The sequence below is a fragment of the Delphinus delphis genome, chromosome 9 (assembly GCF_949987515.2).
Source record: "Delphinus delphis chromosome 9, mDelDel1.2, whole genome shotgun sequence".
Lineage (NCBI taxonomy): Eukaryota > Metazoa > Chordata > Mammalia > Artiodactyla > Delphinidae > Delphinus > Delphinus delphis.
In genome coordinates, this window is record NC_082691.1 from 46,513,160 (window position 1) to 46,533,099 (window position 19,940).

The 19,940-nt window shown below is 38.6% G+C and overlaps 1 protein-coding gene across 2 annotated transcripts in view; it reads right to left on the reverse strand.

The window, feature by feature from the left end:
• Nucleotides 1-19,940, reverse strand: part of MIOS (meiosis regulator for oocyte development) — a 119,081-nt gene that overhangs the window by 67,324 nt on the left and 31,817 nt on the right. Inside the window, exon 2 of one of the 2 annotated variants that reach the window (XR_009520613.1) lies at nt 5,989-6,041. The gene's annotated coding sequence lies outside the window, so the exon portion shown is untranslated. Of the gene's footprint in view, nt 1-5,988; nt 6,044-19,940 lie in introns of those variants that run through there. The other variant, XR_009520615.1, reaches the window with a different exon arrangement.

Below are 19,940 nucleotides of genomic sequence, written 5' to 3' on the forward strand. Positions count from 1 at the left end.
CTGGTTTTATTTTTTAAATTTTTTTAAACATCTTTGTTGGAGTATAATTGCTTTACAAGGGTGTGTTAGTTTCTGCTTTATAACAAAGTGAATTAGCCATACATATACATACATCCCTGTATCTCCTCCCTCTTGCATCTCCCTCCCTCCCACCCTCCCTATCCCACCCCTCTAGGTGGTCACAAAGCACCGAGCTGATCTCCCTGTGCTATGCGGCTGCTTCCCACTAGCTATCTATTTTACGTTTGGTAGTGTATATATGTCCATGCCACTCTCTCACTTTGTCCCAGCTTACCCTTCCTGCTCCCCATGTCCTCAAATCCATTCTCTAGTAGGTCTGTGTCTTTATTCCCGTCTTGCCCCTAGGTTCTTCATGACCGTTTTTTGTTTTTTTTTTTAGATTCCATATATATGTGTTAACGTACAGTATTTATTTTTCTCTTTCTGACTTACTTCACTGTTTTCATACTCTTTTGATTGGCTGGGTATGCAGCTGTACTACAGCTTGGAACTCTGGTGGAGTTGAAGTTAACAAAGTAAACGTAGAAAATGGGGTTCTATGGAAACAGAAGGGCAATTCAATTTTTGACTTGACCGCTGAACTCATTGCAATTGTGCATGTAATATTAAGACAGAAATGGTGGTGGTTCTCTACAACCCTGTAAAAATATTGGCATGGTCAGGAATTAGTTACAATGAAAACGAATGAAATACCCTTGCAGCAATCTGATACTACCTTGGAGAAGGTGGAAAAGTCAAACAGGCCCTGTGATCGAACCACAGTCATCATATAGAGCGGGACTGAAATGTTTCTAAATGGCTGTGTACCTCCTGCTCCCCATAATATAATGGGAAATTCAGACTACATGGGTGTAATTCTTTGAATATACAAAAATATTCATTAATAGAGGTTTGGTTGTGTTGCTGTGATCTATTTGGATTAGAAACTTTAAAAATCTCAATGTGGATAATTTTTTATAAATAAGAATGAAAACCTTTTTCTCTTGCCACATGTCAGTTTTCAATACCACTGGCTTGAAATTAAAAATGGCAAACTCTATATTTTATTAAAGTATTTATAACTGATTTTTCTACTAAAGGTGATACACGGCAGATGATTTTTTACCATCTACCATAATGTGGAACAGACATTTTGTCTTGTATCTCCTGCTTTTGCCAGCTTTTATGAGTCAAGCAATATATGGACAAAGAAAGAAAGGATCAAAGTCCAATTTACTTGCAAGGAAAAGTCTCCAGGGTAAAACAGTGTTTTGTTCTGTCTTTAGCCTCTTAAAACCCTAATTTTTTGTTTTGTTCTGTCTTTAGCCTCTTAAAACCCTAAAATGAATTTTTCCAAATAGCATTTGATGCAAATAGCAAACCACATATTTAGGTATATATGTGATATTCTATTTTGATATGATAATAATGCACCTTACAAACTTATAGAGCATACTTATAAAAACATCAGAATTTCTAGAGCACTTGTACATTTATTATCTCATTTGAGCTTCACAGTAGCCTTGTTAGAATGGGCATGACAGAGCTTGCCACTCCCATAGATAAAGAAACTGAGGCCCAGAGAGGTGAAGTGGCACACTCAAGGCCGCAGGCAAATTAATTAGTAAGTCACAGAGCTAGGATTCAAACTTAAGTTCTCCCTGTTAGGTTTCTTTGTCCCTTACCACTGCTACAATATGAAGTGTAGTCATTTTCTCCCTTGATTTCAAAAAAGTGAAAAAAAAAAAAAAAAACTGCACCAAAACAAGATGGGGCCTCACCAATATGAGATACAGTTTGAGAATTAGGCAGAGTATTATTTACTTCTAGACAATTTTGCCTAGTGTTTGTTGGATTTTGAAACTATAATGTACTTTCTTTCCCTCTCACTTTAAGCAAGTTTTACTTTGGGAAGATGCTCGGAATATATGGTATTTTGTTTGCTTTTGATTTGTACAATTTTACAAGAGGAAAAGAATTTGTAGACTTAGAGATTTAGTTCTTTACAGTGTAAGCCCTATCTCAGTAGTGCCTCTCTTTTTCACTTCCTTCTCCTCTCAGAAGCAAGCAATTCACGACCACATCACCTCAGGCCTTTCCTTATGCAGAGTTGTTTCATGAGTAAGGGCAAGGATTTTGCCTAACCTGTTTGTCCTATTTTAGACCTCACTTGCTTCATAGATCTTGTCTTCATCGTGGACAGCTCTGAAATTTCTAAAATTTTTCTCTTTGACAAACAGAAAGATTTTGTAGATAGCTTGAGTGCCAAGATTTTTCAATTGACCCCGGCTGGCTCCTTGAAATATGACATCAAACTGGCAGCCCTTCAGTTTAGCAGCTCTGTCCAAATTGATCCACCTTTTTCTTCTTGGAAGGATCTACAGACTTTTAAACAGAGGGTCAAGTCTATGAATTTCATTGGGCAAGGTACTTTCTCTTATTATGCCATTGCCAATGTCACGAGGCTACTTAAGAGAGAAGGGTGCAAAGATGGTGTGAAAGTGGCTTTGCTGATGACTGATGGCATCGACCATCCAAAGAATCCAGATGTTCAAAGTATTTCTGAAGATGCCAGAACTTGAGGAATATTATTTATCACCACTGGACTCTCTACTCTAGTCAATGAAACCAAACTTCGTTTGGTGTCTGGGGATCCACCCAGTGAACCCATTCTACTGTTGAATGATTCAACCCTTGTAGATAAAATTCAGGATCACCTGGTAGGTACCAAATGGGTTGGTTTTGTATATATTTTTCACCATAATATTGATAATTTGTTTACAAATTCTGCAAGGATAGATAGTGGGCCAAAATGATGAAAGGGAAAAAAATCCACCTTGGAAATGGAAAAGAAGAATCTCTCCCATGTGTCTCTCTACTTTCTTGATAGTTTATACCACGTAATCTGGGGAAGTCCCAGACTCATTCTCTGGAACTTTATTGTCAGCTACTGCTGAGGATTTTGGAAGAATTAATTTCCATTCATCCACCTCAGACTCCTGTTTGTACATCCTGGGCTCATTGAACACTGCTGACTTATATTTGATTTGTAGTCAACTTGTGGTCCGCTATATTTGTACTAAGTTCTTCTTTTCCCATTACAGATGTGCAGGAATATTTTTTGACTGTTTGTCTCACCTATTGCCATATTATGCTCAAGGGAAGTTCACAGACTTCCATTAAAAAAAAAATCTCCTTGTGTTTTAGGTGTTAACAAGGTCACCCAGTTTTAAATCAGCTATAACCTGCTGTCGCCCCACAGTTTCTCCCATCAAATCAATGAGTCCCACTAGATTGATCTGATTAGCTGTGTCACTGCTTTTCTTTATTGGTTGTGAGAGCCTTTCCTTACTGCTAGGGAAAACAGAAGGCAAAGCAATCAGAACAAAAGCCCTCTTCACAGCATTTCTCAAGGAGGAAAATCCTGGAGATAAGGTGGTTGATTTAAGTGTCAAAATTGATTTTCTTAAGAATATTGATTTAAAAAAAGTTTCTTGAGAGGAGGGCAAGGACAATGTGTCCTTTAGGTCCTGAGCACTCCATATGGGCTCTTTTCTATCAGTTGAAAAAACCGCAGGCCCCGTTTCAGAGTCTGTTTTTCTCCTTTTGTCCCTTCCCTCAATTCTTTTCCCAACATTACTTTGATTTTGTTACTCTCAGCTGTTTTCAGCATGAGATGCTGGGTTTTTCTTACCTAAATAATAGTGATCATGTCTTGAGTGCTCTCTGTGTGTTATGCATTGCTCTGAGTACTTTACATATTTTATTTTATTCAATGTTTACAACAATCTTATGATGTAGGTATTATTATTATCTCCATTTTATAGTTGAAAATTTAAGGTCAGCTAAAAACCCTGGAGTCTGCATGCTTAACCCTGTAAAGTTATATTGAGAAGGAGAGTAGTAACTATTTTTTATGGTTTTCTCAATTAAAATTGCCTTGAAAGAGTTAAGGAACATCCCTTCTCCAAAGTTACTATTGTTTCTAGCCTTTTTTAACTTGGGCATTAGGGGTAGATGGGGAGAGTTCTGCCTAGACCGCAGGTGATAGGCTCAGCTCCCAGGTACTTGGGGTGAATGCTTACGTGAGCATCTCTTCTGCAGGAAAGGGGAATGTGCTGGGTGCCTGGCTAACTGCGTAGCCCTGCCTGCGCCATAGTTTAAGGAGTCCTCACCCCTGAATAAAAGAGAAGTTTCAAGCATGTTCAGGAGAGAACCCTGGGGTTGTGATGAGTCACTTGTTGCTGCCTGGAGAGGACACAGGACAGGCAGCTCCTTGTTGGGCCAGATGTGTCGGTTCAGGAGGTTCATACGCCCTCCAGACACACCCTTGCCAAGAGCTCCTGCCCAACTGAGAACACAGGCTGTTGGCAGTAAACCTGAAGCAATACTGCTTGTTTCTGGGGAAACCAAAAAATGACCAAGCATCCTAATGACTCTGCTCTTCCATAGCATCTTGTGATTTCAGCTTATTTGTTCAGATGGAAGCTCTGTGAAGAGAACTTATTAGGCTTTTCAAAGAACGATATACCAAGCTTCAATGTTTCAAATTGCCATGGTCTCAGAAGCAGAACTTGACTTTTGATCCGACCATTGGAAAAAGTCCTCATCTAATCTGTTTCTATTACATCTGTAGTTCAATTTTTTAAACTTTTTATTTTGTAATTATTACGCAGTTGATTTTTTAAAATAAGTTAATCCAGTATAATTTAAGTACACATCTGTGTCTACTTTGAGTGCATGTTTCCCTGAGTTTTGATAGATGTATACACCCATGAAACAACCAGCACAAGTAGGAAAGAGAACACTTCTATCATCCCTAAAAGGTTCCTTATGCCTCTTTGCAATAGTGTTTCCCTTGTCCCTTAAACGCTACTGATCTGACTTGTCATCCTAGATTAGTGTACTTTCTAGATTTTTACGTAAACAAGCTCACAGCACGTGCACTCTTTTTGTGTCAGGCTTCTTACTGCCAGCATAATGATTTTGAAATGCATCTGGGTTGTTTTTTGTATCAGCAGTTTATTCTGTTTACTGCAGAGTAGACTTTAGTTGAATTTCACTGTGGACAAAGGAGTGTCCACAGTGAACAGATTTTGCGGAGCCAAGACAAATCAAGGAACCATCACACATTCCTTGACGCCTCTTGCAGGAAGTATCACATAAGAATCCCATGAAAGCATTTTAGTTCTGAATTACCCAAGAGAGACCTGATGATTCCAAGGTGAAGAAAATACTTGTGCTCCTATTTTATTATGATTTACATAACAGTATTGAAACCTAAGAAACAGATTCAAACCAATCTCCTGGATGTATTACTTGGTCCTTCAAAAGAGCAAGAGAGAGTACATAGAGATTTTAAAACTTCTTTATCACCTTTGATATTACAAATTTTGAAGTCTTTATGGGAATAAAGGTTGTGGCAAATTGGTCTCATTCTCTGAAGATAATTAAGCAAAACATCCATTTAGTGTATCCTCTCCTTCACATACAAAGGGATCAACTTGAATGGCTATTCTGCTACCGTAGTAAGCTGCAAATATATTTTTTTTATCATAGAGTTTGTAATCCTTGCCTACTAAGTTCTTTATTCTCATCCTATTTGCTGTCATGCTAATAACTTTGACACCTTCCTCACATTTTCTCCATTCCCTTCTCATAGCCTTGATCTCACGGTCACTCGCAAAACTGGCAATTCCATTCTAGCCTTCTTTCTTCACATATCTGCCATCATAAAACTCTGACTCCATTAGTAAAATGACCCTTCTTTTGCTCTGGTGAGGTCCTTTCTCTATATTTTTTCATTTAAACCAGTGGTCCACAACATTTTTGGCACCAGGGACCAGTTTCGTAAAGACAATTTTTCCAAGGACTGGGGCGGAGGACAGGGGAAGGTTGCAGGATGATTCAAGCGCATTACATTTATTGTGAACTTTATTTCTATTATTATTACATTGTCATATATAATGAAATAATTAAACAACTCACCATAATGCTGACAGGAGGAAGAGCTCAGGTGGTAATGCGAGCGATGGAAGCAGCTGTAAATAGAGATGAAGCTTTACTCACTTTTCTGCCCCTTACCACCTGCTGTGTGGCCCAGTTCCTCACCTGGGGGTTGGGGACCCCTGATTTAAACTATAGTATCCACCTAGACCTTACTTGAACATGCCCTTCCCTCTGGCTTTGACCATATTCTCCCAGCTGTCCTCCACACTGCCTGCCTCTCTGCTTAAGTGAGGGGCCTCACTACTTCCCAATTCTCCAGCTCTGTCCACGTGGGCCCTTCTGTCCACTCTTTTTAAATGTCCCTTCTCACTGCTTCCTTTGTCTGATTGCCCACACTAGTCTTTATGCCTTTTTTCCTTATAAACTTTGACATATAGAACAGCATTCCATCAATGAGTTGGTCCTTTGCATTTCTTTATTCAAAATTATCCAGAGAGTCCAACTATTCCAAGAAACCGTCCTGTTCCTCCCCCTCAACGCCCCCCAAGTCTAGGATCTCCTTCCCAAGCAGCTTGCTTTGCCATGTTTTCTATCACTGGGGCTTATAGGCTGTAAGTGCCCTTAGGGAACGGAGCTTTGTTCTTTGTTTCAAACAGTCTTATCTGTTATGTAGTTTTGAATCCATTTTTGTTTCCACAGAAATATAAATTCCAGCAAACACAAAATCATATGAGTTCCAAAAATAATTAGTAAGTTGTGCTGTTATGGTTTTTAAGCCCGTGGCGCATATTTTTAAGGGGTAATATGGCAAAGCAGAAATTGAACTTTCAAATGAAAAGCTTAAAAGGTGTAAAATTACACATGAGCCACAGTAGCAGTTAAATTTATCAGTTTAAAATTGATAAGGATATTGCTTATTGTAAAAAGGTGGTAAAGTGACACAACTTTGAATTTTTCCTTATTTTAGTAGTTATTTTCAAATATTACAATTTGACTTGAATTATTGTTTTATCGTCTCTTTTGAACTCCTTTCAAATTCCTTTCCTCTCTCTCCCTCCCAGAGGAAACCGAGTTTCTGACGTATATTTTAAATATTTTCACAATTTGGATCACATTGTATGTATTCATTTGCAACTTGCTTTTCCACTCAACATTTTAGGAAAGTTATCTATGTTAAAATACAGAAATTCAATGCATTGACTTTAACGGCTGAGTAGTATTCTGTTTATTGATCCATTACACTATTGATGGATATTTTATTTCAAATTTTTCGCTATTAAAAACAATGAATGCTGAAATATACAAGTACAAGAATTTCTCTAGGGTATGTCTGGAAGGGATGTCAGGATCACAGGTGGAAGCAAGGACTTGTCCTGGGCAGCCTAGAGATAAAGCATGTACATTTCAACTTTCTAGGCACAGCCGAATGTTCTGGAGACGGTAAAGCCATTTTACACTAAAATCGTCAGTTTTTCTGAGTTCCCATTCTCCACATGACCTACAAGCTCTTAAAGATACAAGTATCTCATTTGCTTTCAGCCAGGGTTTACACTGGCTAGTAATTTAAAATCACTGGGGCAGGGGACGATGGAGGGAAAGAAAGTCATAGGTGAGACTGAATTTGGTAGACAGGGTCTGTGGCCAGGGTTTTACAGCTCCCAAGACCATGTTGTCAACCTTTCTCATTTTATATAGATGTGGAAAATGACCTGGAAGGATATATGACGTACCTAAGGCCAGGTGGCTAGATAATGGTGGAAACAGGATGAAAACCCTGGGTGATGAAATTCCCAGCCTAAATTTTTCTCTGATTAAATCCCTAGAATCACTTAAAGCATTTTTCTATCTCTTCCCTCTAAATGATTCATTTGATTGGAAATAAAGGTAGAGTAAAAACAAAACAAAAAAGGATGCAGAGTCCTCCATAAAGGTACAACTCTGACTTATCTTTTGCTTCTTCATTACATGCTTTATTTTTAACATCTTGCAACAAATATTCTAGTGCTTTTTGCTTCCATCTTCTATTTTACCATGTAAATTACCCCTCAGATTCAGTCATAAGGCATTAATTTGATACATAACTTCTACCTTAAGAAAGCAATAATTCTATCTGTAAACGTAAGTTCTGTCCAGTGTTTGACTTCAGACACGACCTTCAGTGCTCTTCTCAGGTAATACCACACTGAGCTCGAGTAGGGTAGTGAGACCTACATGTTGGACAAAAACCACATCGGGAATTTCTCTAAAATTATGAATTTAAAGTAGTTTTGAAAAACATTCTGGCTACTTCATTTCTGTGTGGTTAAGTAGAAAATAGCACTGAACTTGGTTAGGCAGCTCAGCTCAAGTGTGTGACCTTGGGCAAGTCACAGCACTGCGTCTCACGTTTCCTTATGAGAGAACGAGCTGCTGGACCATATTGACTTGTAAGCCTCATTAAAATTTCATGAAACGATCACCCTAAAATATATGTTTTAATGCTGAAAAATAAGCGCATATCTGTAAAGGAATAGAAAAATAGAGAAGAGAAAATACACAATTACATATTCTGCCAAAGTCTGTAAATAAAAGTGAGAAATTTCTTATTATGGCTGATGAAGCTTGTAGTCAAACTATGGAGATACAGAGCTGATAAAAAAGAAACAAGAGATAAAACATAGGACGCAAAAGGATAAAATTTCTAGAAAAAATTACTTTTAATGAATGCTAGTGCCCTTCATGTCTTCTATCAGTAGACGGCTCAGAGTGCTCCTTGGGCTGTTGGCTGGGCTTTATTGATTTCACAAGGTTAAAAAGGCTGAACTGCTATTTTTTTTGGAAATTGCATATCCCATAGGGAATAATTAAGGTTAATAAGAAGCTGGAAGCAGAACCGTGAATTGAGTTGATGTTTCATTCTTTTTTCCCTCCTAGGATATCTTATTTGAAGAGAAGGTAAGCACCACATGCTGTGATCACTATGAATTACTCTAAAAGCTCACATAAGCAAACCAGCATTATAACTCACATTAGAAGATAAGGTGTGACGAAATAAAAATGCTTAATTCTTTTTAAAATGAGCCACTCTATTTTGAGGCAGCCATTTGATTTATTTTATGTCACCCTCTACAATGCAGGTTGGAAAATTTAGAAAAAGTAGGAAATATTTAAGCGATTTTAGAGAGTGATTTTAGAAATCAATGATAACCAGACACCATAGTTTTTGCTGACTTTGACATGACTTCCTTTTTTCTAATTGTGTCTCAATACCTGCTACTTACGGGGGTCCTCCACTCTAGGAACTGTGCCTTGTGTTGGCCAGGGTTAGGCAGTGTTCCTGGCTAAGGAACAGGGCTTAGAGTTGCCCCTGCTGCCTGGTGGCTGACTATGCTTATTCTCTTCCCTTTTGGTGGCAACCAGACCAAGTGACAAAGGAAACTGGCCAATATCGATTGGACGGTACTCAGCACAATAGATGACCGTGAGCTTGCTGAGGACTGCTCTACTGGATGTGTGTTTCTGGGCAAAGAGTTTGGAACATCTGAACTTTGTTCGATAAACTGATTCTTTAACATTTGGAGTATCACATAAAATAATAGGAGCCAACCAAAGCTTGTAGAGCACTACGTTTCATTATTTTGTATGCCATTAAGACAGATTAAAAAAAAACCCTCTGGGGCTTCCCTGGTGGCGCAGTGGTTGAGAGTCCCCCTGCCGATGCAGGGGACGCGGGTTCGTGCCCCGGTTCGGGAGGATCCCACATGCCATGGAGCGGCTGGGCCCGTGGGCCATGGCCGCTGAGCCTGCACATCAGGAGCCTGTGCTCCGCAACGGGAGAGGCCACAATGGTGAGAGGCCCGCGTACCGCAAAAAAAAAAAACCCTCTGTCAAACTATGATACAGTACCTCCTTATGAATTACAATTTTTCATTTTATACTATGGCAAGAGTCCTTTTAGATCTATTTAGATATAGATTTTTAAATCCTGTTGTCACTTCTGTGCATACAGATAAGGGAAAATATAAGCAAACTAAATTGGTTATTTCTAAAACTTCTTCACATTCAAAGTTGAAATCCTCTAAAATCACTTTTTGTCTCAGAGTCATTATTGGCTTTTCTACACAATACCAGCCCCTGTGCCACCAAAAGTGTTGGTGACGCAGCATTTCTTCAAGTGCTCTTGTTGTGTCTCTGGAGTTTTATTCCATCTCATTCTGGAAGCGCTGAAGTGCATGCGCAGAAAATACCAGCTTCATCTTGGTTGGGCGTGACTCATTTAATATGCATTCTGGTTTCAAAGACGCGAAAATAAGGAAAAATATGCATCTTAGAATTGATAAAATATGGTATAAGTCAAATTTTTTCCTTTTTTGAGTAAAGGAGTATTTGGTGTTTGTATATTATTGAGCCTGGATGCATTGTATAGAAGAGAAACAGCAGAAATTCCCAAAGTCCACTGAAAATGTTTATTTTTCCATTTTAACTGGCAAGTGATGTTATACATAAATTTTTAATGGGAGGTCTATTTTATTTAACCATGGCAACATTTAATAATACTTTATTAGCTAGGTCTTCCTAGATCAGGGTTTTCCTGGAAGAATTTAATAGGGAGAGCAAAAGCTCCATATATTTGCAAGGTAAAGTTTCTTCAAGGAGTGTTCCATTTAGTTGTGTACTGAATGAGATTTAAAACGCTATATTTCACTGAGTGTTAATATTGTGCTTCATTATTGATTTAGTGTGAACGCAAGATCTGTGAATGTGAGAAGGGGGATCCAGGCGACCCAGGGCCTCCTGTGAGTATATTTCTGTTTTGAACTTAGGGTCAAGTCAGGAAGTCCTAGCGATGATAGCTCTGCCCTGAAAACACTGGGCTACTTTGTGCTGTTGAAAAGCAGTTGTGTGCAAATAGCAGCAAAAACAGAAACGCTGTTCCTTTCTTTTATTCCTAAAGGGATACATTCTGTCCTTAGAAATAAGCTTGAGAGTTTACTGAACTGAATTGAGGGCAGATTTGGTTTAAAATGACGACGTTCTTCCCACGAAGGATATTTCAGCATCACTTCTGACGCAACAATTGAAGCCAGAGTTTCTCAATACTGAAGTGAAAATTTAGAGAAAGAGCTCATACAAATCCTCAGTGCTCTAGACAAAGCTTTATCCTACTTCCACCTAGAAACAAGTGACCTCTCCAGAAATTAACTGTGTCTTCACACTTAGCTAAGTGCAACCCCAAAATGCCTCATGGGGAGGAAGCTTGTCAGGAAGCTCTGGAAATTAGAGTGAATTGTGTGAAATGGAAGACACCACTTGGCAAACAAAGGTAAATGGCAGGATTTACTAAGATGATTCAATACTTGAAAAGATAATCCCCAAAGGAGTGCTTCCTTTATATTCTGCCCTAATATCTGGTAGATGCCATGTCTGTACTGGGAGGGCATTGGAAATGACATCACAATGACTGGAGATGCTGAATGTTTCTCTAACAGTCACCTTCAGGTGCCTGCACGCTGCTACTTCAGTTTTTTATTTACTTCTGTGATTTCAAACCTTAGAGGTCAAAAGCCCTGTGGAGATATCTCACAAAAATTCATTGATAATGTGTTTGAACTGATGCTTGTATTTGGGGGCAGGGAGGGGAATGTGTACAGTGAATTTCTTAGACTGTAACACATTTTCCCTTGAGTCTTGGGTCCAAAGCCTATACTTTTTCAAATCATTCTACTAATCAAGGCATTAGAAAGAGGGAGTGTTTGTCTTTTTTTTTCTTCAAAATACAAGTTAGATACATTACATGATAACGTGGCAGTCAGTAGAAGCTAATTTTGGCCAAAGCAAAGGTTTAACTTTCCCTTCCTATAAAGTCTTACTTTATACTTATTACACCAAGAGATTGCCAGGGAAGGTTTGCTTGGGATATTCAATTACGTTTTAGAATAAACAGTAAAAAGAAACCTTACAACTGCTGAGCTAATCTGACTATTTCAGTCCCTTAATATTGTTGGAAGTGATTACTGTACCATGTTTTAATAGGGATAGCCATAGAAATATGTTATTTAACATTTATTGAGTGTTCCCAAAACCAGTTCACAGAAAAGTGAGATTTTTGGTGGTTTGAGAATAGGAAAATAAAATGCCTTTCTAGAATAGGATTGAAGAACTCTCTTCTTCCATCTTTTGAGATTCTCTCTTGGACATCAGGAATAGAGAGACATTATCTTTTTTGAGCAAATCTAGAGAATCTGCCATTTCAAGACTGTGCCGTCTTCCTGGTGTGTAGTAAGGGAAAACAGAGTTGAATCTCTGCTTGGTATGTAAAGTGTTTTTTACAATCATCTCTAATTTTAGGGAATGAAGCTGATCAGAAATTAATGTAAGGTGTAGGAAACTAATAGAATGCCTGGCTCCATGTAATCTTTTTTCCCTTTGCCTTCAGGGTACACATGGAAACCCAGGTATCAAAGGTGAGTGAGGACCTAAAGGAAACCCGGTAAATGAATAAACAGCTTTCACTTAAACCAGTGAATCGCCTTCTAGGTCTACTTAAATAACAAAAATTTAAAAAACAAAGGATTGTAATATATGCCAATGCCAAAAATCTGATGATTCCCACGAAGAATACAGGCTGTTTACTTCCTACATCATCTGTCTGGTTTGTGTAAGCTTGTATTTACAAATTCTGAGAAACATACGACCATTTTAGTCAATAAGTTCAGGAAACCTAGGGAGGTGAATAAAGAGAAACTTGTTCTTAAATAATGGAGGCCTAAATTAATTACTACAATGTTCCAGGAATCACTGATACATATTCCAAAGCAGATTGCTATTGACACTTGTATTTTTCATGGATTCACTTGATGGGTAACTCACCTACAATAACAATAGGAAAAACACCAGATCGTCTCTTACTCCCAAACCAAGTTCAGGCATTTCCCCAATTCTTTTCTTTGTGTACTCATCAATAAAATCCTAGATTAATTTAAAAAAAAATCTATCATTGTTGGGATGATGGTCTTCCAAGTTCAAGAGCAACAGAAGGAATCATAGGAGAGAGATTAGCAGATGCAACCATGTGAAAATTTGAGGAAAGTTCGTATATAATGAAAAATAATAATTAAAATAAAGAGGAAAACATATAGGGAAATGTTTATGTCAAAATACAATGGATATTGGGTTAATTGCTATAGTACATAAAGACTTTATAAAATAGATGAGAAACTAATAATTAAATGGTCAAAGGACACAAACAATTTTCAAGACAGGAAATAAATCCAGTGAAAAAAGAAATAGAAAAATGTTTAATTTCACTGGATAATGAATGAAATTTATTTATTTTTTTTTTTTTTTTTTTTTTTTTTGTGGTACATGGGCCTCTTACTGTTGTGGCCTTTCCCGTTGCAGAGCACAGGCTCTGGACGTGCAGGCTCAGCGGCCATGGCTCACGGGCCCAGCCGCTCCGCGGCATGTGGGATCTTCCCAGACCAGGGCACGAACCCGTGTCCCCTGCATCGGCAAGTGGACTCTCAACCGCTGCGCCACCAGGGAAGCCCCAATGAATGAAATTTAAAGACAGACAACGAGGTACCCTTTACTGCTAATTATTCACATTTTAGAAACTTTGGACTCCAAGGGTGTTGGGTTGTTTTTTGCGAGGGAGGGGAGTAATTTTCTAGTTCACGAGTTTGTTTTTTTCTGTATTTTAAATTATAAAAAACATTTCTTATAGCACTTAACACAGCAATATTAAAACAATAATAACTAGTGATAGCAACGTGGTGGTGAAACTGGTTTCCTCTTCATTGCAAAGGTAACTTGGCACAGACACACAAACACTTTTGGAAGCAATTAGGCACTATAAGAAGCATTCAAATATTCAAAATGTTAATGCCAGTAACTCCATTTCTGAGAATACGTTTAGGGAGGTAATGAATAATATAATAAGTTAGGTGCATGAAAGTATTTTTGCCAGTTGCCTGCTTGTCAAAGAAAGGGAATGTAAAGCATCCTTGGGTGGTTTTACAACACACACACACACACACACACACACACACACACACACACACACACCCCTACACTCACCCGCTTTGTATGGGTCTAAATTGATGCCATCATGTCTTCTTTTTGCTTTGTTAAATACCTGTTGTAAGTCTTTGCACACATTTCATTTATTTGGCTTGTAATTTTGTGCCATATAATATATTTTCCTAAGTCTCGCTGAAATCAAGCAATCACTCTTAAGGACATTTTGCAAAACATTCCAAAGCCCCTTGGAGAAAAGCCAGAGGAGCTGGCTCCGAGTGGGTACAATGCTATATTTGAGAACAACGGCCCTGTTGTTAAACTAGGATGCAAGTCTCGGCCTAAGCTGTGAAAATATACCTGGATTCTGCACCCTATACATCTGGCTTCACTCCAAAGGGCAAAGGCTATCTGAGCTGCTATTTTCTTCCCTAGACTGCATGGTGAAAATGTCAATGGTCAAGGTCAAAGATATTTTCCCCATTGGTTTAACGTATTAATCCGGGAAATCTGAATAGTGAATTTTATTGAGCAATCACTCGCTCTGCAGGGCCATGGAATTTTGACTAAGTTTTTTTCTTGACACAGGGTGATGCTCCAAAAGGGGAACTGGGAGAAAGAGGCCCAGGGGTACGTACACAACTGAAATGTCTTCCTAAGAATGTAATCCCAGGACGCTAAGATTCTGTAATGGATCATTTTGACCCCTGCAATGCAAGTGCAAAAATGATTTATGTCCACGTGTGCTCTTGATGGCTCAGACAGGCAATCAGACAGATTATGATCTTAGAAGTGGAAATGTGAGGAGAAAATACTCTGTCCAAAAGGAGTGATGATGGGACAGGGCGGTCCGCCACATAACATTTCTTGATACTCAAGTTGAGATTTGTGAAAAGCTCAAATAAGAAAAATATTTTGTTTTGCTCCCTGTGTGTGTGTTTTTTTTTAATAAAGAGTAAATTAAAATTCTGGGAGCAGAAGAATTACATAATCTCAACTATCCTTTTGTAAATCCAATTCTACAGGCAAAAGAAGAGATTGTTCTAGTTGATTTATTATCTCTATAATTAGAAGATGTCAAGAGATTGTGTGAGAAATAATTATAGTACATTTCTTCTTTTGCATTGTCCTGGAGAACTGCAGCAGTATAGCAAATAGCAGAGAAGTGTACAGTGACTTAAAAGGAGGCTGTGTGGCATTTCTCCTCCCAGCTTTTCCCCTTGGATGAAAGCCCAGGACTCAGACCCAGAGGTTTTAAAAATGGTTCTCTTGGTGTTTTTAACCAATTTCATGAAAAATCCTGATACAAAGTTTGATAATTTCAATGGAAATTCCTTCAGAAATTTGTGTTACTCATTCAGGAAAGACTTCTTAGGTATTTTATATATATAAAGCCTATTGTTATGTGAAAATAAAATTAAGACAGAGCACTTATTTTTGTGAAACGTTCATTATCTCAGAGGAGAGGTAAAACTGCTACAGTATGAGGTGGAATGTCAAAATATTGTAAAAATTTCACACATAAAGTATAATGGGCATTCAGAGGAGACCAGAGCTATCAGGGTAGGTTCTACAGAATGACCCTTGAAGGGTGTAGGACTGAGACAGGTAAAGACAGAACAGGAAAGTGGAAGGGGCAGGCATTCTAGATGGAAAGTGCTGTGAGCAGCAACCAGAGGGGGGCAAAGCGTGGGGAATGGTGAGATGGGGTGCCTAGGGAGGAGTATTGGCAGAGTGGTTGGTCCATGCCGGCTGGAAGGCTGGGCTCTGCAGGGTGATGGGCACCTCCTGAGATTTTAGATGAGGCGTATGGCCCAAGAGCTGTGGATTTGGAAGATTAATCTGGCCTGGCTCTAAAAGCAAAACTGAAGTGGGAACAAGCAGAAGGAAAGAGCATTTTGAAGAAGGTTTGTTGCTACAGGCTGTAGGAGAAGTAACAGGGTCATTAGCTAGAGCCGCTCCAGCCAATGTGAAAGCTGCTGGCCATGTGTGCTTACCGAGCAGTGGAAAGAGGCTAGCCGGAGTGGAGGTGTGCTGGAGGAATAAACTACACACTGAATTTTTATGACTTAGTACCAAAAAAAGAGATGTAAAATATCTCATCAATAATTTTTTATATTGATCACATGTTAAAATGACAGTTTTTGGACCTATTGTGATAAATACAATATATTATTAAAAATTAATTTCACCTGTTCATTCTCTCATTTTTAAGTGGCTGTTAAGGAATTGAAAATGACATAGGTGGCTCACGTTATACTGGACAGAACTGGGCTACAGTGATGACAAAACAGAGAGGAAGAGAACATTGTGAGAACCAGGAAGGCGTAGAAATGAGGGGATGCGGTGACTAGCTCTACCTCAGATGTTCAGCAAGATTTACTGAACACTTGCCATGCGCTGGGCCCTCGTTTAGGTGCCGGGGATATAGAGGTGAGCAAGGTGGAGAGACCCTGTTTCATAAAGCGTTCAACCAACAGACAAACAAGTGAGTAAGAACTCCAGTCAGTGAGAGGCTTATGAAAATATAAAACAGGGTCACTAGGGGGTTCTAGGCAGAAAGAGCAGCAAACACAAAAGCTCTGAGGCAGGAGCAAGCTTGGTGGGCCCAGGAAATGCAAAGAGAGACAGAGTTTGAGGAAGAGTGGCGAGGGAGATGAGGCTATGGGGTAGGCAGGGTCTAGATCACACAGGGCCTTGTTGGCCAGGGTCAGGAGAGTGGATCTAAAACTAAGTGCCCTGGAAGCTGTTGGAGGATTTTAACTGGTTGGATTAAAAGAATGGAAGGGGCAAGTTGAGAGCAAAGATGATTATAAATTTTGATTCTGTATGATTTGAAATATGATGGTACCATTCATAGAAATAGGGAAGTCAGAAGCAAATTTTGCAGAGACCAATGAGTGCTGAATATCTCAAATTTGAATATTTCAAAACTAGTAAGTAAGGTGCCCTGAAAGGAAGAAAGGGGAGATCAACCAAACAATAAATTGACCAGAGAGTTAGGAAAACAAAACAAAAACCAAAAAACAGGAAAAAGAATATACTATAAAAAGTAATATTCCTTTATTTTTGTAAACTGTATTGGCCCCTTCCGAAATACAGTCTTAACGCTCTTAACATAAAATAATGACAGAATTTTCAATATGGTGGTATATTATAAGCAGTGGAGGGCACCCCAAAATTCCTGAGATTGAAAGTCCAGTCTTTTTTAGTGCTGCAGACATGAACTGTTTTTATAAAGAACCCCAATTTAACTATCTTAATGTGGCCTTTAATTTCAAGCACAATACTAAACATAAAACCGTTTATGTGAATAAGTATTTCCGACACGGATTAAATTGTAGTGTAACAATTTTTTTGACTAGTTTTACTTTTATTTTCAGTTTCTCAGTGATTGCACATTTGGGGAGAAGTGCTAAAGAATTCCTTTTTACCTTTTGTAAAAAAGTCATACACAGCAAAATTTTGTACTCTGACTCACAAGTAACTACAATCACAGCTTGTTTATTTCATTGGTTTCTCCAGCTCACTTAAAAGATATCTTACAATTCTATTTTCATACATAGAAACTAGTTGTATGAAAAAGACATGTGATCATATTAGAAAAAGGCTTGCTGTAGCTTGAAGTTGGTAATTTACCAGCCTGTTTAATATTCAGTATTGTGTTACTTAAAGGGTTTATGGGCAGCGACACAATGGAGAAGGCTGTGCAGAATTCCCAAGAGTGACATACAAGAGAAGCAGAAGCACTGGCCCCTTATTTAGCCTGAGATAAAATATAGTAACTTAAAGGTCACTGTCTCACTAAGGTTGACAAAGGAACCATTCATTTCCCGATGTTCTGTATTCTAGACCGAATTTGAAAGGAGTATCATGATGGATATAAATATTTACGGACATTTTAAAGGCCATTATCTCAGCTCAGTTTCAAAGCCAATTTTTCTAAACCGTCTCTGTGAAGCATCCTCAGCTGTGACAGTTCACAGTTTAAAAGTCAATATAACAATTTTGAAAGCACTATTATAGGTCGTCACTTCTACAATGAGATTCAGTGTATAGTTTCTCCTTTAGCTTTGGACCAAAGGGTAAGAAATTGGGTTTGAAAAAATATGTGGAACTGAGAACAGAAGGTAATAAAAGGAAAAAATAGGTTCTTTTCTTCCCCCTACTATTGCACATTCCCTAAGTGCAGAGAGAAGTGGAAGACCTTACCTTTATACGGTCCTAATTTCCAAGACTATACAGATGTGTTTTGTTGTACTTTATAAATGAAAAACATCAACTACTTCCTCCAACTATGCCTTCTAATATCACATTTTACTTCTCTTTTCTTTTTTAATTAGGGAATCCCTGGGTACAAGAGTGAGAAGGTAAGTTGGTAACAACAAATAGATCAGAATTTCATAAAGAAAAACAGCAACGTAACTGTATTTATATACTTAATAAAAGTTATTTTCCTTTATTTTTGTAAGTCTGGATTCCCAAATTCCTAAGTATATTCTCAACACTGTTAGCATAAAATAATAATAGAACTTAAGATACAGGTGTATGTTATAAAGGATGGAAGGAAGCCTAAGATTCCTGAGAATCCAGCCTCTCTTAGTCCTGCAAATACGAATTCTTTTAATAGAGAACCCCAGTTTAATGGTCATGCAATACGGGTATCAAGATCAAAAGTTTCTATGTACAAATGGATGCAGCAATACTACAATTATGCTGCTGCCTTGGTGCTTAACTTCCTATGAAATGTAGACACAAGACCCTCTCATGGGGCAAAGAGGATCTATCCTGGTTAAGCAGTAAAGAATTACTTAGTTCATTCCATCAGGCACCTGGGTAGAGCTTGCAGGGGCAGTAAATTTGACAAAGGTTATGAGTTGGTAGATTATTTTATTATTCTTTGCAAATTACCAATTAGGAAATCAAACTGTTTCCAAAGAAATTAACACGTTAGACTGGGGCTCAGGAATCTTCGAGAGGGTTCAGTGGTTCATAAGTTTAAGCCACTATTATTATATGCTCTCTATTATCAGATTTTTCTGTCTGAAATCAGAACATAGCCCTCATCATTCATTCTGTCCTACAACCCTCAGACCTGGGCAAGAGGCATGCACTTTACAGGGTCCTGCTCTGGGTCTCCTCCATCCTCCTCATTCATGAGGGAGCCAGGTGTCTGCAGAGTGAGAGGCCCATGTCCCCTTCTCCTGCATCATGCTTTGGGTAACCAAGCCCCTAGAAGTCCCTGCAAAATGGTCTGAGCCTGCTTCAAAGGCACACACGAACCTCCTTCCCATGTCCATCTTCTCCCTAGGCCTGAGGGAAACCAAATGGAAGCTTTGTTGGGGCAGGAGGGGGCTTTGTTGTGCTGTCTGTGGCACCATCACAGACACATACAGCTCCTTTGGCTGTGGGAGGAGCTGGAAGTGGGAGGTAAACTGAGAACTGGGCTGTGGGCTGTGGGCATGGGCCTCCCACATGCACCTCTGAAGAATTCCAAAATTCTCTAACTTTTTACTCCTTTTGGAGATATATTTGTCAAGAAAGGAAGCCAGAACATGACTAGTTTATTAGCTCAATTTGGAACTTTCAGCTACTTAGATAGGTGGTATTTGGGCCCCTGCTTATACTCTTGTTCTGGGCCCTGTAAACATTAGGGGTGAAACTACACACAGGCATATAAATATATCCCTAAACACTGGAAATGTTGGGTCGAAAAGGGGAAGAGTGTAAGAAATGCCATGATTCTGTACTTTGCCGTCAGAACCTGGATAACTCAATATCTTAGAGTGTCTGTTTCTTCATCCATATAGAACTGGATTAATACAAGCCTCCCTAATTAACAGGGTGGTTGGAGAATCAAATAGAATAATGGAGGTGACAATGTATTTTAAATTATTTGCTGGTCTATAAACATACGGTGCTATTATAAAGAGATAGGGAACAAGTGATAATATGGGAAAGTTAAAAAACTTTCATGATTGTAAAACTGTCTT